Source organism: Columba livia, chromosome 7 (genome assembly GCF_036013475.1).
Source record: "Columba livia isolate bColLiv1 breed racing homer chromosome 7, bColLiv1.pat.W.v2, whole genome shotgun sequence".
NCBI lineage: Eukaryota > Metazoa > Chordata > Aves > Columbiformes > Columbidae > Columba > Columba livia.
In genome coordinates, this window is record NC_088608.1 from 20,041,770 (window position 1) to 20,065,789 (window position 24,020).

A 24,020-nucleotide genomic window follows, 5' to 3' on the forward strand; every position below is an offset into this window, starting at 1 on the left:
CAGGAAAGAAAAATGTTTTAAAGGTAGAGAATGATACAGCCAATCTTAAAAAAGAAAAAAATTCTAATATAAGTCCATTTTTAGACTCTGCAACCACTGAGGCAAACTGATCTGCCTCTTTCCTTTATGTCAGAAAATGTATTCAAGCAAGTGCAGATTCACGAAATTCAGTCCTCACAAACAAGCAATCCAATCACTGGTGTATCAAACCGAAAATCTGGAATAGCTCTAACACATAGCAAATACAAAACGGTGAAAGTTTTTTTCTCTGTTGGCAACACAATGAAAACCATTGAAAACCAGGATTCACATTGTCAGAAATGTGACATGCACATATTTTTATTCTAGCAAGTATGATATTTCTGTCATTTATCTGAGTGACTACCATGAAATTTTTTCAGACCACAGAAATACTTCTCAAAATCTCAAGACCCTGCTTCTAGTTAGGTCCAAATAGGTCATGTAGCCAAGTCCCTGGATAAGAATCCTAACTTAAATCTTCCTCATACCATTAATTCCTTTTACAATCTAAAGTCAAGCTTATATCAGATTTGCTCCTACACTAAGGCTGTTCTTCACTTCAGTAGCCCATCAGCCACTGGTGCTTCCTACTTTCATGTACTGACAGTAAAAATTCTCATCTCTCACATTTTCACATGGTGATATGAGTTCAGTGAACCTTTTCTTTAAGTCAAATAAATTATACCAGTCATTGAAACTTATTTTCACATTTTTTCTGTTTATGTTATTTTATGGGACAGATTTACTTTCGTAAATCCTGGTGTTCAGTCTTGCAAGGTTTCATTATCAATATGTTGCATTTTTTTCTCCTCAGTTCTCCAGATTCTGCCTTCAATTTGCTGACATATTTTTGTGTCATTAAGCCAGCTTATGGTAAAATAAGACTTGATGTCGTTTTCAACACAGAGCAATGATAATGTATGTTGGGTGAGCTTTGCTCCAAAACACTTCTGGTTTATGACACTAATGATGATGACATCGGGTTACTTAAATTGTGACCTTTACAATTTCAGATAACTCTTCTCTGTAAATCCATAGCAAAGACAACTGCCAAAGTTTTTAAATACTGTCTATGGATTTAAATGAGCATGCATCTAACTCCTTGTTCTGATGCTTAAAAGATAAACAGAAAAATTAAATATCTCCATGCGTATCACACTACACTGTAGCTGCTTAGAGATTAAGCTATGAAACAATTATCTGTATATGTATTTTCAAATAACCATGGCGCTTGCACAGTGTAACACAGTTTCCTTGTATTCATTAGAGAAAAGAGCATAAAGGAAAAACAATTATCATACAGGATAAATGGATTTTCTTCACACGGAGTACTTATTACCCAATAATTGTTTTCAGTTACAAAACTAAATAAACCACTTAAACTTGCTTTAGCTATAGGAACTAGCTATAGGATGTAACTGCCAGATTCTTCAAATGATAATCCAAAATATATCCTATCCAGAAATTGTACAGACTTGATCTTGTATCATTTAAATCCTGTACACTTTTGCAGCAAGTTAGTGAAAACACAGTGAAAAAGAACTTTTATTTTTGTACAACAGAGAAAATGAAGTTTTAGAAAAGGCAGGCTTAGTAGGATGTTTAAAAGGAAATTTAAAACAGTTCTCCAGGTGGGTGTCTGTTTCAAATTTAAATGATGGGATAAGAATGTTTAAAAAATAAATAAATAAATTAAAAAAATTTTTTTTTAGAACTACTTACTCTGGTCTCACAGAATAAGATATCAAAGGTACAGGAAAAAAAGAATATCAATGACAACATTGCAAGCTACTTTTCAGAGTTAGATTTCTCTTGCATTACAGATCTGCTGCAGTGATTCCAAAAGCCAATAACACTTTCAGAAAAGAAGGAAGTACTACAGTACTTCTAGATTAAGTTTTCAGAAGCAGATTTCACCTGCACCGAATGAATGCCAGCTGAAAAAGAAAAGCACATTTCCTTGAAAGAAAACTGTGAATAAAAGAATTGCCACAACAGGCAGAAGTATTGATTTAAAATGTTCTGCCTACACAAAATCCAGATACTCACAGAATTCTTACAGACAGCAGTCATGGCATCATCGCCAGCACTTGTGCTCACTTCACTTTTTTTTCCCCCCCCATACGCAATTCTAACAAAGCTGTGTGGTCCTTAGCAGGACTCTGATCCACAGAATGAAAAATTAATATTCACATACAAGTACAAAGAAATCGAGAAATTCCACTATTAGAAATGCAAAAAATATTTCTTTCAAGTTCACAAGTTCATTTATTATCTGCCAAATGGTACATTACAACTTAAGACCCAGAATTTGGTCCAAGTTCTTAAGTCAATAATTCTTATTCGATTTAGCATATATATGAGAACTGAAGCTTTTAACATAATATCTAAAACTGATTATGCAGATTCTCCTTTCACAATGGACCATTTATTGGAAGGTGCTGAGCTACTTAGCTTTCTTGCACAGAAGAAGAATAAGACCAATTGTATATGGCATTATGTTACATGACTAATGTTAAATTTATTTTATCCAAAGCCACGCACAACTTCCATTAACATATGAAGAAGATTAAAATAAACCTCAATGTTTAAAGTGGTTAAGGTCTCCCCAACAGTCTTTGTCATCAAGAATGAACATTTACAAAGAAAATACATTTGCAAATTATAAACTTGGAGACAATAAGCAACTTCTTTTCTAAACTAATGGGAGAACGATAACTTCTACAAGAAGTGAATTTGCTTTGTATTACAGTTCCATATAAACCAGGATAATATATTTTAACATATTAAGTGACGTGCTTAGAGAAGGACATGTTAAATGAAAAGCAGAGGCATTTTTCCATGCATAAAATGCAAACTTCCTGCAAAATACAACGGACACGACGACAAGATACATAACGTTTGGACTAACATCTACATTCTGTCGAGAGAAGCCTCATTGCAAAACCACAGCCATGATACTTCTCTATGTTAAATATCTTCATGTTGAGTTCAAAATCCAACATAGTTTTAAGGTTGTGTGTAAACTGTGGTTGTTGCCAGTGATCTTTTACACTACTGTTTCATAAAATGAAAATCAAAGGAAAAACTAACAAAACCAACCCAAACACAGAACCAGCATGACTACCTACCTAGCAATGAAGTGGAAAACACTCTGTTTAAGACTGAACCATTAATGAATAAGTCAGAAGCTTTTCCCAAAACCTGAAAAAAGCTGAGCATCAGAAATCCCCCGGCATCGGTGAACCTTACAGTACATGAGCAACCTGCACAAAGTTACCTGGAGAAGAGCAGGGTTACACTGCAACCAAAGACAACAAGCCAGTCAAACTGAAGATGTTCTGAAATATTTCCACTTCACCAAAAGCTTTAATTCTGTCGATGTGTATCTACAAACAATGGCAATTCAATTGTTTTAAACAGCTCGGACAAATGGAACATACATTTCTTCTTCTATATCTTGTATATAGAAATTTCTATACATTCTTACAGGAAGGAATTTTCTGGTCTCATAGTAAAATGCAGCAGTATCTGAAACAACAAATCTGGTGATCTCTGAAGCCAAACAATTATTACTACACAAGAAGTTTATGACTTCCCACTTAGCGATATTATTTCCCCTGACACAAGTCACTGCCTTAAATTACCCTTATTCTGCTTTTCTACAGAGACAGAAGCAGAGAATTTTTTGCCTCCAGCAGCTAGAACTTCGTATCTATATAACACAAGCAAGCTAGGAACTAATTATCTGTCAAACCAAATACATGATCTACCCGAAATTTTAAATGACTTGACCTTCTAAATGAGTCTTCCCTGAGAGAGAAGAATTCAACATTAAGTAAACAGAGGAGGATGAGTTAGGTCATAGTGCACACCATGTCAGCAAACATGTTGCAGCAAATGGAGAAGACGAACCTGTCTCAGCTACCTGCATTCATTCCTTAAAAAAAAAAAAAGGCATTGTAAGTTAATCCATATGATACAGTAGTGTAACGAAAGCCTGGCAAGACCATTACATCAAACATAGTATGAGTTTTCAATAACCTATTTTGTTGATTTTATTTTCTTTGTTATGCAGTGGTACTGCTAATGGCCATTTCTTTTTATGATTAAATGTATTTTTCCATTAATAATCAAAACTTTATTGGGGTCCACAAATCTGACCATGTTCCTCACAATATGAATTGTCATCATACTAATATCTACAGAGCTCTGCCTGTGACCCTAGAAGACAACCTAAATGTACTGATTGTCCTTTCTTACCAATTGTTAAATAAAAAGTCATTACACAGGAGGAGCTGCACATACCAAATCAAAGCAAAATGCCTCCAATAAATTAGTTATTCCAATAAGGGTGCTATTTGAGAAAGAATTCTTCAAGGCATACGGCTGAGCCTCTGCACTGGCACCTGAGGGAACCCTCGTGTCCAACAGAACTGCTGTCAGTAATCAATAGGATACACCAAGATGAACCTGGTTTTTTGAAGGCAGCTCTTTGGATTTTGTGAAATTTATTAGTTTTCAGGAAGGAGGCTAATTCTTGGAATCAGTCAAAAGACCCAAGACATTCACTAGAGGAATAACTTACACCAAGCTTTTGACAGAAAATTAGACAACCCAACAACACTTTCAGATTCAGTTCTCTCTCGCAAATAGATAATCTTCCCTTTAAAGATGTTTTCAGTGTGGGTTAAAGGACTTAGGGCTGGGAAGAAGGAGAGAAACTGAGAGTTTCTTTCACCTTTTTATAGCTAGGTACTGGAATTTTCACAGTGAATCCATAGCTGATCCATCAAAATACATCCTCTGAAAGGTTATTTACTATCCAGAGAGACTGCTTCGGCAGCTAATCAGAACTGCTCCACAATTTGTTCAGACCTCACAATTTAGTATTAATGAATTATTAATACAGTAATAAATAAATTACATCCACACAATATTACAAAGTACCTAAGAACTATGTACAGCAAAGAAACTGCACACATCCATGTACATGGGATTTTTCATTAGTTTGGCTCCTATAAGCATGGAATTGAGAAGTCATCTGTCAATCCACATACATCAGAATGCTCCATGTAAATTACTCACAGTTTGTACATGATACTCAGACGTTGCAGAAACATCTCCAAGAGATTTATTCCAACAAGAGGAGGTGTAGCACTTGCTACAATTTTTTTAGACTTTAGACTGTTACGTGGTTCAAAGTTTTGTTTTAATCATTCTGATAAATTTACTGTAAAATTGATTTAAAAAAACCAATTTTCTTGAGTGCCTTACCTCTATCAGATTAAAGTTAATGTATTAGGATCCCTCTGACTGACTGTACCAACACCATCTTTACATCAATTAAACTTCCATTAATGCAGAAAGTATTACTGTGAATTACAATCACTTTTGTGAAAGTCAGAAAACACTGAATTTGGCTTTTCCACACAGGGAAAATGTATGCCATGTCTAAAGCAGATGATTCAGTTTATTGCAATTGCAGGTACTGATTTAAAAAAAAAAAAAAAAAAAGCCCATTTCTGATAAAATTGTTGGTATTTATAATCAGTTATGTAAAATAAGATTACAGAAATAAGAGAAAAAAACAGTTAGGGAGGCACCTTTGGAAGTCAGATAGTCCAAACTCCAGCTCAAAACTAACATCACTAACATAAGTCAGAACTGCAAAGCAACAGCAATAAATGATGTCAAACCAGCACAGCTCCCAAAAGAACTGCAGCTGAAAGCTTCGCTCCTGAACAATGAAGATGAATTAGGAACTGAAAGGGAACAGGATCTTTAAGCTACCACAAATCATAATTTAAAAAATGGAAGAATTTTTTTATATTAGGAAAGTTTTCTTGAACAATAATAAAATTTTTAAAAAGGCAGAGAAAAATGTAGCAAAAACTAACAAGACCCAAGTTAATAACATACTACAGAACCCAAACCTATGCTTCACTAGATTTGAAAAGGTAAAAAATAATGTTCTCAAATTCTTAAAATGTACATGGACAACGCTTCTATCAGAAATCTCAAAACTTTGTTTCCTTTAGGCCATAGGAGCAAAGCACATATCTACCTATAACATAAAATACGTTTCCCATTAACTGAAAACTGCCAAAATTTCGAAGCAATCTTTGAGTTTATTTGCTACTATGGATAACATTGTTACGACATAATGCACATGATGGGATTTTTATTAGGTGTTCTTAATGATTATTTTAAAACTCAGTAATTTGGTTGTGCTTTGATTTTCCATGTAGTAAATGAAGGAGTTATTTAAAATTACCAGAGAGCAGAACCAAACAGACATATCATTTGAAAGATTTTAGAAAGCAAATGTGGTTTGTTACGAGCCTTATAGCGTGCAAACACCTATTGGGTCAGGTTTTCTTCCTCAAATGTTGGAAAAGGTATTCTTTTCTTTTTGCAAATAAGAGAACACAGGAGACAAAGGGGCAGAGGTGGTGCGGGGGGGGAAGGAACTACCTCCCCCCCGCCAAGAAAACACAGAGAAGGTGAAAACTGGCTACAGAATGTAGGAGACATAACGCAAGGAACACAGCCAGAGCCCTTCCAGTTCCTCATTCTGGTCAGACAGGCTCCCTATACCTCACTTAATGGGCTCATTAGTGTAATCTGAGTCTACATTTTGTGCCTGTCTAATTTCCTAGCGAGGCTCAGCTGCTGTTCTGCAAATGGATACAAGCTGGGGGTGATTGGCAAAACCTGGCTTGGGTTAGAATGATACAGAGGCAAAATTCCCAAATCCAATTTATGTGTTTACGCAAACACCCTGAAAATGGAAAATTGCATCAGCATACGTCACCACAGAGATGTATGACAGGATGTTCTGCTTGAAAAGGTTCATCTGTCAGGTTCAAAAAGGATTTAGCACCTCCAGTCTATTATTGAATTTTTACATGTATCAGAAAAAAAATGTTTACTCATGACATCCATTAAAAAGCCACAGAAGCAGAATAAGCCTGTAAAATTGAGATGAGAGTTCAATATCAATTATTCCTTTCAGTTCAACAGCCTAAAATGCAGTGCTGCTGCTGTCAACCACATTGGCAAAGTTCACTATCTGCTTCCCAATGAACACGAGATCATGAGAAGGAAAGAGAAAATATGCTACGATACTTGACACCAGGATGGGAAATCACAGGAGATAAAGACTGAAGTAGACATGTAAGAGAAACTTCATTCTCACAACAAAGCCTTGCTAACCTACTTGCAGCTGACAGTTCTGCTCACAGGAATGAGACTTCTTGGACACTTAACATCACTGCTCATATTGCATCCAGTCCCTATATAGAAAGCTTTACTTTATAAATATTTGAACCTAAAACAACAACAACAAAATAAACAAAAACCAACACAAACAAAACCCTGCAGAACAAATGCTGTTTTTAATGCCACTTTTTAATGAACCGTCAGCAAGAAAATATTACATACTTTAAGATTTAGATTATTTTGTCCACTTTCCACAGCATTTTACTATTACTGACGATATACATAGAAAAAAAAAAACACCAAACAAATCAGTTACATTCAACTCCAGCTTTACTGTCAAAAAGCAATATGATCTACAAACAAAAATACAGTAAAATACAAGGGAATGAATCCTGTAATCTGCATAATGTCCTAACCAATTCAGTTAATACAGCACAGTAATAGTAAAGATTACTAACATTTGTCTACATTTCTGTGAGTTTACAAAATGCACTACTTTTTCTAAATACAAACACTAATGTAAGATCGTGCCTTCTCTTTGACACTGTAGCTGCAGAATACCCCTGGGAATGCCCATCCAGCAAAGGTGCCAGGAGAGTACAGACAAATGAGAAGGTGTTAGAGATACAAAGAAACTCCTCTGGCTGAGGCAGAAAATATACACAGGAAACATACACATGGTAGCTAAACAGCAATGTAGAAACATGCAGAACATGGTAACAGATTACAAACAGCACAGCAGTTAGCAGACATCACATAATGAGAGGAAGCATTGATGGCCTTTTTCCTTATGTCAAATTTAACACACACAAAAAAAGAAAAACAGGCACCTTTGTTGTCATTATTTTTAAGTAAAGAGCTAGGAGGCATTTCCTTTATTTTCCTACACTGACTGCCAGACCTATTTCACTGCAAAATTGCTTTCTACCACAAATGACAAAAGGAAAAAGATCATAAAAGAAACTTGGAGAACAGATTTCTTGAATCTGAAGTGTTAGAAAATGTCGTGGTGAGAACAGGATGATAACCACAGGTCTCTTTCATAATCAAATAAGCCCTACATTTGTTAAACTTCAGCTGTTTGGCTCAGTTTTGTTCAGGGATGTAATTATTTTTAAAATATTTTTTTCCTTATGACCACTGAGTATTTTCTGTACAAAATGTTAATTCACTTAGTCTTTATCAGTCATTTTCAGACATTCATGTGATCACAAGCCAGAAGAATGGAACTTCAAGGCAGCTTTGGCAGTAATTTTCTCTGGTGCTTGAATCCCAAAGTCTTTATATTTTCTAAAATATTAGTATTTGTCCTCCCTCATCCCTTGTTCTTCCTGGCTTTTTATTGTGAGACAGGACTGCATTAAAATTTATCCGACAGTAAAATCATTTGGCAAGAATACATCAGGAAACCTTTCTCCACTTGCACAAAACCATACAAAACCCACACCACTGAAGACTCTAAAGGACAGCTGGAAACACGTCCTCACCTTTCAATTTACTTATTAACACGCTTTTGGAAAAAGAAAAAAAAAAAAAAGCTGTTCTAGATTTTGTAAACAACAATTATGGACAACAAAAAAGTAAGCAGATTAGTAAATTATTCTAAAACAAAACCTCGAGTTAATAGTACCCTAACACCTACATTGGAAATTATGAACAAATAGATACGACAATATCCTCTAAAAGAAAAAATTTGCTGAATGATAAATGATAAAGGAAATTCAGATCTGAAGCAATAATTTAGTTTCATAATTATTCTCTTTCCACTGGAAATGTTTTGCCCTCCACATTTAAATGCAGAGTTTCAAAATGAATGTTGCACTTGCTGATATCAATTGCCAGCTGAAATATGAATAAGAAGTAGCAGTAAAACGCTATCCTGGACTGCTAAAAAATATTGAAATATTAAGTTATTAATGAAGCGCTACTATTGATAATATTAGAATCAAACTAGGGAAATACATTCTGCAACCAGTCTACCTGATTCAGACTCCAATTTAAAGGAAGTCACTGCTATGTGCAATGAGAAACAATGTTCAGCAACTAAGTGTAAGAGACTCTTGAAGACCAGTGAGAAATGATCTTGATAATCTGTAGACAAAGTAAATTTAGTGTTCTGGTGCAATGCACTCTTCTGGTCACTGACAACATAAAATAATTCCAAATATTTATTTTTTTTTTACCTCATACTAGGACAAGAGATACCATATTTTCCCAAATATGCTCAAAAATGCAATGATTAAGATGAAGCAAAGTTGATAGTTTTATTGACCTAGCCTTGATAAATTCTGAAATATTCAAAGTGTTTGCAATTATTGTACCACCTGCATGACTTAAAATCAATCAATCAATCTGCCAAGTTCACACTGTATTATCAGGGTGTGCCACTTGGTAGAAAAAAATAAACACAGAAACATGTCTGCCAGTAATGGCTCTTCAGAAGTTATAGAACCATCTACTGGCTTGGAATCACCCACTTCCCCTGCTTTGAACCCAGTGATTCACAAATCTTCAGAACAAGCCCGCCCAGACACCTGGCACCTTCAAAACTCAGGTTGGATGCAGCGAGAGATGTCCCTGCCCGCCTGCGCTGCCAGGCCTGGCTGGCCCTGCCTCCAACACAGAGAGGTAAATACCCTTCTGATCATCACACACGCAAAGCACTTCAGAGAGCCCCACTTTTATTAACACAGCGTGATCAGCGAAAAAAACATCCAAATTGATTTCCATGATAGCTATCAGTGTTTGTTCATTATCAAATCTAGAACCATTAGGAACACATCCGGAAATAACATCTGTGAATCATTTACTTTGCAGCACAAAGCAGCAGATGAACATGGGCAACCCAATTCTTCCAACTCAGATTTGCAACTGAAAAAGAAGCCTGCATCATAGCACCCCTTTAAAAAAAAGATTATTCAGAGGAACATAAAATGATATTCCAAGTAAAGGATTACTGGTAAGGTGACAGATAGCTCATTCCATAATACTAGATCAAATTTATTTTTCATGCATTTTTGTCATTTTAAGGGAGGCTCTGGAATCACCCTAAGACAAATACACAACTGAATGAAAGGGTCTCGCTATAAAATCTGGAGTAAATGCAGAGTAAAACAAGCAACTCCAGGGCTTTTTTTGCAATATTTGAAGGAATGAGAAGGGCTTCAGAGGCCATGCCTCATCCCCAACCCCCACATCAAAGCTGGGAGAGCAGAAGGTAAACTGCATATACACAAAAACTCTTAGAAGGATTTAAACATGAAATTTAAAGAAAACTATTAAAAACCATCATAATATGCTTTTTTGTGCAAAAACATTCTTCAAATAAAATACTTGTATTATAAACAGATTTTAAGATCTCATGCATCTGTGGAGATTTTAAACACACACTTCAGAAGGTTCAGCAACATAGCATTTGCCATCATGCATCCCGACGCTGAAGTATTCAATTTTTGGCTAAAGCCTCCTGCATTCATTAACGTTCCTCAACTTATACGCACATTCATAATTTCCATATGCAGAAGAAAATAAACAGTGTTAAATTCAGAATGGGAAGTGTCAAAACTCAACCCCACATCTCTGTTGCCCCAGTGGGTTGAATACATCTTTTTAGATAGCCATGTAAAAATGAATGAACGACAACAACAAACACCACCCAAAAAAACACAAGGAAATGTAATTTGGTACGTGGACTAATCTATTGTTCCTTGATGTTGGCACGCAATGTTTCCTAATATGCATGCAGTATTATATATTGTTCCCTAGAAACATGGGAGTCTTTGCCCCAAAGCGCTACCTTGCTGCAGAAGACAGTGATTATATTGCACAACTACATCATAATTTAAACAGAATTGCAAGACATTCACAGAAAACATTTATTTTAAAAGCACTATATAAAAATGCAGCATTTAGTTTAAAATATATATATATATATATATATATATAATTTCCTTTTTTAACTTATTTCACCACTGTTTCTTTTTCAGACTCCCCTGTCCAAAAAAGCAGCTGTTTCAGACCACACTACCAGAGCCACTGTACTTAATCAGCACTGCGGAACGACTCTCAGCTTCAAAACCTTCCATGTTCCTTCCTTCCTAGTCATACAATAGGAATAAATAATTTAATCAAGTATTCATCAGGAGACGGGAACAGCCTATTAGTCTGTGCCTGCAATCCTCCCCCCTCGCTTCCTTGCATCTCTTAAAACTCCAGACAAGGTAGAAGTGTACATCTTTCTTTTTATCTGTGTATTTTATAGCTTGGCTAAAAAAACATCTCTACAACCTTAAGAAAAAAAGAAATTTACGATTATCTTCAAATTCACACACAGCCTTCTAACATTAGAAACGAGTAAAGAACCAGTATAAACAGAATGTTACAATTTTTTGAAAAGAACCAGAAAATTCATACTGCATAAGAAACCAGAAATGGCAGTAAAACAATAACACTTTTAGAAAATCAGTCACCAGAGCACTCCTCAGTCCCCCAAATTAAACACCCATCTCCTTCTGAAAGATGCCTATGAGCTCACATCCCTGTAATGCAAAACCATGAAAAAGGCAGTGGGGTTTGGGTCTCCCTCATTTGTCAGTGACACATGAACATTTCTTAAATTACTTACAAAGTACCAACCCACTGCCATTTGACATACTCATCCGAAGATGGGAGGAACATTGTCCTCAATATGACTACCAGGGGTAGATTCTAAACAGAAAAACTTAAAGATCATCATTATTTATTATTTCCATTTCAGCTGGACTAGAATCCTTGAAACAACAAATACAAATGGAGTAGCAACTACTGCCCTTGTCAGACAAGATTTACCACTTCTGGAGCTTTTAATAAATGTTTTAGCAATATAAAGCTTAAGAAAGAGATATCAGTACTGCTCTCAAACATACAATCCACCAGTGCTTGACCCTAGAAATGATGGTATTTGGTTAAAAGAATGGGAGTTGCTGTTCTGAGGCTTAAAATGCTTGATGCTGTTTGCCTTCTGTTTCTTCTGTCTCTGTGATTCGGTTACCACACCGTCAACCATTTTCCAAAAAAAAACAAAACCAACATTCATCACTCCTGTGATGCTCTAAATTAATTAATTAATTAATTAATCCCCACCCACCAAGAAAAAGAAAAAAAAACACGAGAAACTCTTCATAGTGCCTCAACAAAGTCCATTTCAAGCTTCTGGGCTTCCATAAATTATCATCTCAAATATATCCATGCCTATATTTCATGAGAACAGAATGTGTCTTATCCCTAAACAGAAAACCACTGTAATTATTTAGAAATAAAATACATGCAGATACTTTTGATCACAAGTGCAGATCATCACAAATCCAACCTCTGTTTACTTAGTGCAGCAAAGCCTCTGGAAGTCACAGTTTTATTCCTTTTCATCATCCATGAGGTATTATGTCATCACTACATCAAAGGCAAGAACTCTGCTTGGATTCAGTGAAAGGACAAAGATGCAGGAAGATGAAAATAAAATATGCCTCTAGGGACTGGGAGACGGAAGGAGAGTGAAGGAAAGGAAGACAAAATAAGTGCTCATGGCTATTTGGTGCTCCAGACAAATAGACTCTCCTTTCATTCAATTTATGAAATCTAATTAACAAAATAATATCTTTTTAAGCCACAGAAACTGCTACAAAACATCATTAAATATCATATCTGAAATATCATTGAGTATTAACCACAAGTATCTATACCCTGGAAGCTTTAAATCATGTCTTCTCTGTGACAGTCTTCGTTTTACAAAAAAGAAGTGAAAATTGATAAATCACCAGAATGACATACAATATATTTAAGTGTTTAAGATTATAAAGGTAAAAACCATAACAATTTTCATTGTTTTCACTTACGTATACGTTCTCTAGAAGTCCTTCAAGGTGTCACTCTAATTCTGAAATATCTTTTCCCATTTAAACGGGGGGTCATGTTATTAATAAAGTGAATAACTTGAGAGTAAGTGGAAATCTCTTTTATTAAAAAGAGACGCATCCTCTTTTCAACATGGGAAAATATAATAAATCCTTATTAAAAATACATCAGTTAGCCTGCAAACAGAAAAATAAGCTTCCAAGAATTAGGATCTATTATTGAATCCAAATATAAATAACATATTTTTCATAATAAATGTGGTATAAAATATAGGGCTCAAAATCATCTAACATGACAGTCCACTATGTCATGCAGTTATGTCCTCTGAAATCTCATGCACAGGCTACAGAAGAAACACAGGCTGTGTTGATCAAGAATTTTGAATCCAGCAGTGAGAGGACTGACTGCAGGTAGAGGTCAAGCAAAACACTATCGGATATCCTCTAAGACAGGCCATGAGATCAACAGAAGTTTAACACAACCCGTCACCACCACTGCTCTACACAAAAGCTGGAGTCCCGAGACTGGGATAGGAGAGAAGAAAAAATACATTACACCACAAACACTGGTGTCTCCTGCCCAGTAAGTAGCTCTATTCCTGGATGAGATCCCTCTGACTGTGCTAAACCTGAGGTGGCCAACCACAGTCTCAAGGCTGGGGAAACGTGCAGCTCCCAGGCAGCAGGTAGCAAAGCAGCCTCCAATGGATTCAGCAATCATTTCCTCACTGGCTGGCCAGCTGCTCAGAAGGCACATTCTCACTATTACGAAGTATTTGCATGATAGTTGATCAAGCCAGACAGCCAACAAGCATACACGCATTCATTAAGCATTAATGTACTAGAAACAAAAAGCTCCTTCCTGGCTGCTATCCCACCAAGTATCAAACATTTCCTCTACACGTGCAGCTAAAAGGCCCGCATGAGAGCTGCACAATGCTGTCCAACCTGGGAGGGCAACCATCGGTCTGGAGGCAGCAGCATGAGAGTAAGTCAGAAGGGAAGGGTGGAGACACAAAAGTGGCTAAGGTAAGAAAGATTAAGTGTGAAATAGTCAAGAATTACTAACAGAATGAAGTGAAATGCAGCAAATGCAGCTTTTATATAATCTGTAACAGCCTATCCACTGATCTAGAAGTTATTTATACACAGTAAAAACACTGGGGCAAAGCACTTCTCAGGGATGTTGTAAATATCCCAACACATACCTTATACATTAAGGAAACCTGGAGACATATTAGTAAACACAGTAGGATTTCAAATTGCATACTTAAGGCACAAAAAAAACCCCTTGTCAATGACATTGTAGCAAGGTAAAGCATTGTAAAGTTACATACAACATCAAACGTAGGCTTCAAGATTGTGTTTGTTATTTGGTTATTTTTCCTCCACAATATCTTCTCACGGTATTATCTACTCATTTTCATACTAGGACAGCCTGTACAGTAAATCGTAGTTGTCCAGATACAAAGCCAAACACTGAGTCAAATGCGAAGAGCTTGCCTGGCTTTTTCCAGGAACTCAGGCAGTTCCTGGGTGGTCTGTCAGGAGTAGCCACAACACAGACCCAAACCAGAGACAACCTGCCTGCTACTGCTTTGGGTGCTGCATAAATGGCATCAGATCTCTCCAACCTGGCAAGTGCACTGGGCACAGCACCAGCTGCTAGAGAACGTGTGTTCCGGCCCCTCCGCAGGAACAGGTAACGCTGCAAGGGCACACGGGGACACTTCACATCTCTCCGCTACTCAGGTCACTCTGTCTAAGATATGGCAATTTTAAACAAGAATTATGTGCAAAAGTTCAGGGTAACATTGGATAATGATTCTGCAAATGCATTATCTGAGAAAGATACCATTTCCAGCTAAAAGAAAAATAAACTACATCTATACATCAATAACCTTATCAACAGAATAATAACCCAAGGGGATCAACTAAACATGTAGATACAGTAGGGACTCCCATTTAATAGCTGTCACAAATATGCCACAAATGTGCATATTTTCAAGGAGGCTTGCTGGAGCATTGCTGCTGTTTTCCTTTACTTACTGAACTCCAGGCAAGAAAATTTCATGGTGTGACTTGCAAAGTAAAGTCCAATCTTGACAGAACCACTATGGAAAAAACTGTATTAAACTTAACTGCTCACATGTGAAAACATATTCCAATTTATACCAAACTTACTACACTGCATGGGAAAATGCGAACTGTATTTAGAAACATAAGAGAGCATTTATCTTCTATCTGTAAGTCGGCTAGTTTGGAACAGGCTGCCCAGGGAAGTGCTGGAGTCACCATCCCTGGAGGTGTTTAAAAGGCATTTAGATGAGGTTCTTAGGGACATGGTTTAGTGCTAGAGTTAGGTTATGGTTGGACTTGGTGATCCTGACGGTCTCTTCCAACTGAAACGATTTATCATTCTGTGATAGTTAACAGTGACAAAACCAAAACAATTAATGGGAAATCTTCCCTGGTAACAGACCGATGTGCTTTGTACACAAGTGCTTCAACCAGCACAACCATTTAACATTGAGAATGACTCAACTCTCTCTAAGGAGCATGACATCTGTGATTATTATTGATCAATATATCTTTGTCTTGGTCTGAGTTTGCAACTTATTTCAACAGGAAGGAGAAATCTTTTTGGAGATGAAATTATACCAATTTTCCCTCCATGTGTTCTGGATTGTGTGCACATACGCAGGCCCAAAGGACACACTGCACAAGGCATCCAGCTTAGTGTCCCTATTCAAAAATGAAATGAGGACATGTGCTTAAAGGATTGGATCCAGGGCTAGTATGTTTCCTTGGACTAGAATAAGATGGAACATCTCCTACATCCTATCACTGCTTATTAGTAGCAAGTATGTATTACCAATAAATTAGATTTGCTAACATGAAGAAAATTGAAGTATTTATCTTTTCAGCATTACCCAAAAGCTTCATCTTTGCCTCGAAATGCATTTTGAGACAAAATATAGAAGACAAAAGCTAACCTTATCAATATTGTACTGCCAGTAATAAAACCTTAGATTATCAAAAACTATTTAAAAGCCCAGGAATCTGTTCATGTCTCATACTATTCATCTGCACTTTGCATTTCTTTCAACATGTATAATTTTAAAATTAACATTCTGTTTTACTCCTTTTCGTTTCTCTCCCTTGAAATTTAGCTGCAAACACAGAATAATGTTTTAAATACAAAAGGGGCAATGTTTGCTTTTATGTCTCTTAGGAATAATATAAAAGTATCTACCAATGCCTAAGATTTATGCAAATTCTGTATTTTCATCAAATCTCTGCTGGTATAACCTTCATCGAAACACACCTTTAGAAGACCATTTAGAAAGCATGTGTTTTTAACAATATGTAAGAAAGAAGAAAAAAGCCCAAGAGCCTAGATGAAACTATCTTTTTGCATTCCTAACACCAACAGGTGGCAGGGATGGAGCGGGGCTGAAGATGACATGAAACCCCTTGGACTAGGGGATGGCAAACCTGGCCCTCGGCAAATCTTGCCACCCTGTGCCCACCCCGAAGGGGGGATGCCCAGCAGCAAGCCCTGCCTGCCCCCCCAACACGCCCTTCTCTAGCAGGACCTGCTGAGGAGCCGCCGCGTCTCGCAGAGAGGCCAGAGCCAACACATAGGAGGGATTCGTCCTGCTTGTCTGCAACAGCTGCATGTGGCAAACAACAATGACAACACAGCAACCGATCAGATTCTAACAAAAAGTAGATCTTCAGTCCACTTAGAAGGTAGAAGGCATTTCCTCCAACACATGCTATTGATGTGAAAACAGCACATTGCCATATGAAAATTCACACCTAATTAGTGCTGTGGTGCTAATGGTAAAGATGTCATTACAGTAATTTATCTTACTGAACACCAAGTTGTAGTTTTTTGGTGGTGTTTTTTTCCTGTTTGTTTTTGTGTTGCATTTTTTTGGGTTTTGTTGGGGTTTTTTTTGTTGTTTTTTCCTGAGTGTGTGCACGTGTGGTGTTGTTGCTACCTCCCACACATATATTTGCTCTAAAACAAGTTCTGCTAGGGAAAAAAATGCAAAAAATTTTCCCTTCTACTATTTAATTTTGCTTTTTGCATTTCACTCGAATCAGAAGTTCCAGAAACAATGAGACGTTTTGACAACAACAACAACAAAAAACCTGTATAGATCGGGGTCCTTCAGTTAAATTGCAAAATCTGAATTACGTAGAGTAAAAGCACACTGAAATTCATTTTCCTGATAAAAACTTCCCATTGCATGACTTCTCCTAAATGAACTGTGTACATTTGTATAAGCATTACTCATATCATTCATTTTCTTACCAAAATTTATTTGAGGTTGAAGCACAAAGTGTGCTTTTCTGTATTACCACTTTTTGTACAAGAGTCACAACAAACCAATTTGGATAAACAGAATAACTTTGCTCTACTCAGAGTACAAGATGGGCTGCACGAAGTTCAGGGTTAAGGTAACAAGGTGCGTAAGAACTATTAACGCATTGGGTTTTTCTTCTCTACACAAACAGCCAGCAGACAAGGCTGCCCGTGATGGGAACATGCTGTTCTTCCTCACTTTTCTGTTGCTTTCTCTCCTGTGTGCTTCTTCCATCTTTCTACAGTTGTGGTCACCACTGCTTAGCAACCAAGGGGACATGATGGCACAGAGGAAAATCCTCTGTCTAGACCTCACCCCGATCCACCTTCATGGCTGCAAACTATCTTTCACAGCAAATTAAGAAGAATGTGTTTTCTTTGTTGCCTCAGAGATACCAAGTGGGACCTCAGATGTAGCTCGGTGTAAGCTGAATTCTCCTTCCTCAGTGGCTGTAACTGGGGAGAATTTAACAAGCTGGAGACAAAGAGAATCTGAGACTTGCCAGTAAAACAGGTCTCCAGGTGTAAACGCAAGTGTTTTTTAAAAGAAAAAGAAAAACAACAGCCAGATGCCACGGTGATGGGGAAAAGCAATGGAAAGACAAGGGAATCAACGGATACTACCTACTTCTGCTCAGTGCTCCAGCCGCGCCCCAGGCGAGGAGGGGGCAGAGGGACTCGCGAGCGGCAGCTACAAGCAAAGTCCGGGCAAAACCCGGCAAACGAGACGGAGGACGGACAATACTCACTTCTCCCATGCCACAGGTAGGTGCTGGCTGCGCGCTGCTGGGCGGCCGCCGCCTCGCCGCCTCTTGGGCCGTCTCCTCCGCACCCCAGCCCGGCCCCGCCGCTCCGCGCTGCAGCCGCCGCCCTGCAGCCCCGCCCGGCCACGCCGGGGAAGCGGCCGCGCCCGTCCCCGCAGCGCCCCCTCGCGGAGGCCGCGGGCCAGCGGGGCCGGAGGGCGCGGCGGGGCCACCGGGAAGCCAGAGGGCCGGTAAACTGGGGCGGGAGCTTCCCGGCTGTGGGTGCGGAGGCCGGCGGCTCCGTTGGGGATGTCCCTGCCGGGACGTGGCCGCACAGAAACTTCCCGGCTGGACAGCACATTTCCTGCGCGCAGTTACCCCGCTGCCGCCTGCCCGTGACCTCCGGGGCCGCGACTGCGCCTGGGAGTTCCCCAGAGAGCCGGAGCGGGGCCCCGAGCGCCGCGGGGGGCTGCGAGAAGGAGCCGCCTCTGCCGGAGGGCGCGCCGGGGCCGCCCCGAGGGGCGCAGGCAGCAGGGGGTTCGGCGAGGGCCGCGTTTCTTCCCGCAGCTCCGCGGGCGCAGGCAGCGCCGGCAGCTCCCGCTCCTGGTGTGGCGGCGGGCTTGGGGAGGAGGGTGGAAGCTTCGCTTCCCTTCACCTGCGCGGGGCGGTTCCTGTACACACGAAGCCAAAGTAGTTCTTCACAGCCGTGCTTGCTGTCCTGGGGCTGTAATCCAAGGCAGTGACATTACGGACTTTTAAAATAGGTGCGGTTTTTTTTCTGCTGATGGCTAACTGTAGTACCTTTTGAAGATTGCTTGGAAAGCAAACAACGAACAATAAGTTAGTCTGCAGATCACTGCGAGGTGGTTTATGTGTAGGAAGTACCTCAGTGTTGTCTTGTTCAGACAATGAAAACATCCTCCATGCTCCTGGGTATGGACAACAAACAGTAATTCCATACAGATTTTAGGGGAAAATAGGCACCTGAAGCATTGAGGCTGTACACCTCTATTTCTTACCATGTCTATCTAAAACCATTATGGATAGCTAGCTGTGGCCACAGCCACAGCTCAGCCTAAGTGCACATGCTGAGCCCTCAGGTTCAAATGCCAGCCCACCCGGGCTCCTCGGCGCTTCACCATCAGTACTTCATATTCCTGAAGGCTTCCTGCTGAGGCCTGGGTGCATTGTCTGCACCAATTCCCCATTATGATGTTAGAACCTCAGTGGAAGGCTGCATAAATTAATGACATCTGTAGTTTATGTCTGTGGTCATAGCCTAAGACCATGAAAAGTCCCTAGAAATACTTGGAATTCTCTGCTGCTTCAGAGCAGGGAAGGGCAACATAGGATATACTTGTCACAACAGAATAATAATCTAAGTAATAGCAATTGGTTTATCCATCTTTAGAAATAAATCTTCACCTTCTTTAGAACTATGGAAAATACAGTAGCAAAATCCACAAGCATAAAATGTTCATATGTGATCTGCCTTCTATGCTCCCACTTGCTTACCCAAAATCTGCCACTTTTCCAGCATACCAGGGCAGGGCAGCACAGAAACTCTTCAATTCTGCCATTTCAGCACAGTCAACAGGTAGCATACTTCTGTAGCACATTTAGTCCTTTTCTCAAGTTGTGTCAGACTGGTACCAGCCCTCAGCCATACAGAGCCTGCACCAAACAGTATCAGTGTCCTGTCTGACCGCCAGAAACCAGCTGCTTGATTGTATCTAGTTTTCTCTTCATTTAAATTAAAAAAAAAATTAAAAAAATTACATTTATTCCCTAAAGTATGGTAACAATATTTGATAGCTTCAGTCTGGTTGCTCTGAAAACATATTCTAACAAGCTGACTTTGGTGACTACAAATGAAACCCTTTAGTTTTTATTATTTTCTCCTTCTCTCTCAAAAGGAAACCCAAATAAAGTTTTCCCCCTGTTTTTACTATGTTCTTTTAAGTTGTTTCCATTTTTTTTCCGTATCATTTTGACATTTTAGTATGGATGTACATCTGCTTTCTGAATGCCTCGGCTATGTTGAAGTCTGTAATATTTCAGTACACAATGTTACTGGAATAGTCATGTTAGTCCTTGGGGTAAGACAGGCCTGTGATATTCGAGATAATGATGATTACGTAGTTGGCTAACAATGACAGTGCTTTTAAGAATTATTGTGCATTATAAAACCAATGGATTTCCTTAAAACACAGAATGCTAAATTAATATTAAATAAGTAATTTGTTACGTTAAATTGAAATAAGACATGCAAAAGCATCCCTGCACAGCTGTGGCATTTTTCATCTGTTTAGAAAACAACTACTGCAACAGGATCTGGATTCGTTACTAGGCTGCAATTACTCAGTGCCAGAGTTGCATGGACAATGAGTACAGACTACAGCTAATTTATTTGTTTAGTCCCTGTTTTCATGCAAAGCCTTAGACACGTCCCATAATAATAATGAAACCATTATTACTATTTAATACAAGTAATAGGATCATAACTGTAATTGCTAATTAATAAATGAAAAGTGATGGGGTTTATCAGATGGTACAACCTGTTTCTAAGGGAGAAGACAGAGTAAATTGCAATAGTTACTACTGTAGCACCACTCGGTGTTCAAACTGGATATAGCTTCCCTATCTGTACATTTCTTAACACCTATGTTACCACCTGAAGAAACACAGTGATTGTACAACTTATAATCTCACTAACCCTATACCTAAGGGAATGTGCATCTGAGGGGAGATCTCATTGTGGTCTACAGCTTCCTCACAAGGGGAGGAGGAGGGGCAGGCACCGATCTCTTCTCTCTGGCGACCAACGTCAGAACCCGAGGGAATGGCAGGAAGATGTGCCAGGCGAGGTTTAGGTTGGACATCAGGAAAAGGTTCTTCCCCCAGAGGGTGGTGGAGCACTGGAACAGGCTCCCCAGGGAGGTGCCACGGCCCCAAGCCTGACAGTGTTCAAGAAGAGATTGGACAACGCCCTCAGACACATGGTGTGAACTGTGGGGTTGTCGTGTGCAGGAACAGGAGTTGGACTCAGTGATCCTTGTGGATCCCTTCCAACTCAGGACATTCTATGATTCTACTGTAGCTGTACCATGAGAGAAGAAAAACATGGATACAAACGTGTGCTAAATATATTGGAAGAAAAATGCTTAGTACCTATCTTGATGTAAATGAGCCAAATGGAAGTGTTAACAGAATGGAAATCACTACGGTTTGTTACCACCATCTTTTCTCCAAAATCTAAGAAAGGATTTTTTACCCATTTAGTCCTTCAGTTCCTTATCTACTTTCCTACTTACAATAGATCATGCTAAAGAACAAAACAGACTTACCCTCTGCCCACGCTTCCTGCCAAATAGCTTTATGCCATATAATGCATTACTGTGCTAACCTTTCATTCATGGAGGTGATTAGCAAGGAGACGGTCGATAACTGGCTTCGGAAAGTCTAGCCTCTTGCATCATATTTCCGGCTTGGCATTTGGCTGCATTAAAGTCACAATGCTTGTATTCAGGTGATGGTTTCCTCACAAAGACTGGATATATGTGAAATGAAAATGATCCTGTTTTCTCCTCCACAATCCTTGTTTCTGTCAGTCATGAAATATTGCTGTCTCAGGAGCTGCTTCACTGGTGTCTCTGCAGTGAGCCGAGATCGGCTCAAAGCCTCTCAACAGTCAGAAACAATTAATTTTTCAGTGGATTTTTTTTAACACATACTTACATTAATCTTCCCCTCCTCTTAGTCAATAGTTGCCATTTTTCTATAAAAATTGTACCATCAGACTTCACTACTTACGTTGTCCAGTTAGGTGTTTCTTTTCTGGTATCATACTGTCTACCTTCTCCTGGCTTTTCTTTACCGTAGCTCCTCCTCTGTTTTAAGATAAGCCATTCAGATGGTGCCTTACAGGAAAATTGTCATGTGTGTGGCCTCATTAGACAGTGGTCTAAGAATTCAACATCAAATTCAGTGCAAGATGGTTTTTGATGGTATGAGTCAATATTAGCATAGAAAATATACATGCCAAAATATGCAGTATGTAAATAAATAGTAGTAAAGCCCGAAGTACCATGTCATGAGGCGCTGCTGCAGCAGTCCCATGAACTACAGGTCTAGCTTCAGCTGAGTGCCAAGTGCTGCTACATCAAACTGCTTACTAATTGTAGAGAGCAACGTGTTGCTGGCTCTGTGATTCCTCTGCTCTTCCACAGTATGGCTGTCATTGGCCACAGAACTAGTGGACTATTACCACAGAAGTATTAGGATCTTTCAAAAATCTCCTAATGAACTAGAATAGCGCTATGAAATTATCTAACTTAAAAAAACCCAAGTAAACAGCAGTCAAATTTTGCAGTTAAAACTTTTACTATAGTACACCTCTTTCAGTTTAAGCAAAAATGAATTCTTGCTATGCAAAGCAACCTGGAACAAGTATCTGAAAGGTCTTACTGAGTTGCAGTGTCACAAGGCCCAGGGGCTATACAGAAAACAGTGCCTCAAGACAGTGAGTTGAACTAAGGGAATCAATGTACTGCTTTTACTCTTTCACCGTCTTTCAACAGCCCACCAACAGTGGTCTCCTACTTCTTGCTGAAGATTTGCATACTGGGATTTTTCTCTTATTTTTAGTGGAATTGTCATCTACAAATACAACTCATTTTCAGAAGGTTGAATTCAACGTCTTGCTCACTGCAAGAAGTTTTAAAGAAAATGAGTACTTCTAAAACACCTTTTGTGTAGCTTTTTTATCTCAATATGAGTGACTGAGCCAATACTGCAGAGAGATCAAATGAAGGATTTAGTGCAAAATCTCATTACATTGCTCAACTCTTGCAACACCTGATTATCAGTTTTACATTGCAAACACATTATTTTGCCACTTCATTATAAATACCAAGACAGGTGGAGTGGATGGAAAAATGTATTTTGTAGAAGTGTCATAAGTAGCATTCAGTCAGGTGCTTGAAGACTGAATCCTGTTCTGTCTGTTCAAAGTGGAGCCATTGCAGCCAGTAATCTGAAATACCTGTAGACCAGCCACCACTTCTAGACAAGCTCAATAGACAGTTCTTTAGCTGCTTACCACCACACATTTTCCAGGTTTCAAATTACTGGTTCTATCATTTTTTTATCCCCTTCCAGTTTGTTAACTCTTTCAGCTGTGGGGGCAGTAGAACTGTTTTCCACTAATAGTCTCACTAAAACCGCATTTGTTTGTTACAGTAACTCCAACTGCAGCTTTCTATTTCCCTTCATATAAAGCAAAAGGTAAAATGTGCTACAGCGCGATAAGCAACATAAAATACATCAGTGATTCAAAGAGCTCCTTGGGCAATTCCTTTTCCTCTTGGACACAAGCTATTTAGATCTTTAGATATTAAAAAAATATAAGCTTAGTTTCAATGTTCAATACTTTCAGTGATACTGGTGAACACAGATGTTTAGAGACTTTTAAGATTTGGTTAAGCCATTCCTTAGCACACCAACATCTAAACTATTCTGCTTAATTTTGAATAATAATAGAAATATTAATACAGTATTTCTGATTACAGCTGATTATTTTGCCTGCATTATAGCATCAGATCTCACCTGGATATGACCTGGATTTTACACATATCTTTCTAGTCACATTATATTGACACGTCCACATGAAAAAACTTCTGCGTTGCTGCACATGCCATTATACCTGTGAGGATGGAATATTAAAAACTAGAAAGCTGTGGATGGCTGAAAAATACTAACAGTAGT

General features: G+C 38.7%; 1 long non-coding RNA gene across 5 annotated transcripts in view; it reads left to right on the forward strand.

The window, feature by feature from the left end:
- The window catches only part of LOC110360746 (uncharacterized), a 138,224-nt gene that overhangs the window by 77,788 nt on the left and 36,416 nt on the right, over positions 1–24,020 (forward strand). For all 5 annotated transcript variants that reach the window (XR_010473843.1, XR_010473841.1, XR_010473840.1 and 2 more), the window contains 3 exons: positions 11,232–11,465; positions 16,570–16,889; positions 17,757–18,276. This is a non-coding gene — a long non-coding RNA (uncharacterized LOC110360746). The remainder of the gene's footprint in view (positions 1–11,231; positions 11,466–16,569; positions 16,890–17,756; positions 18,277–24,020) is intronic.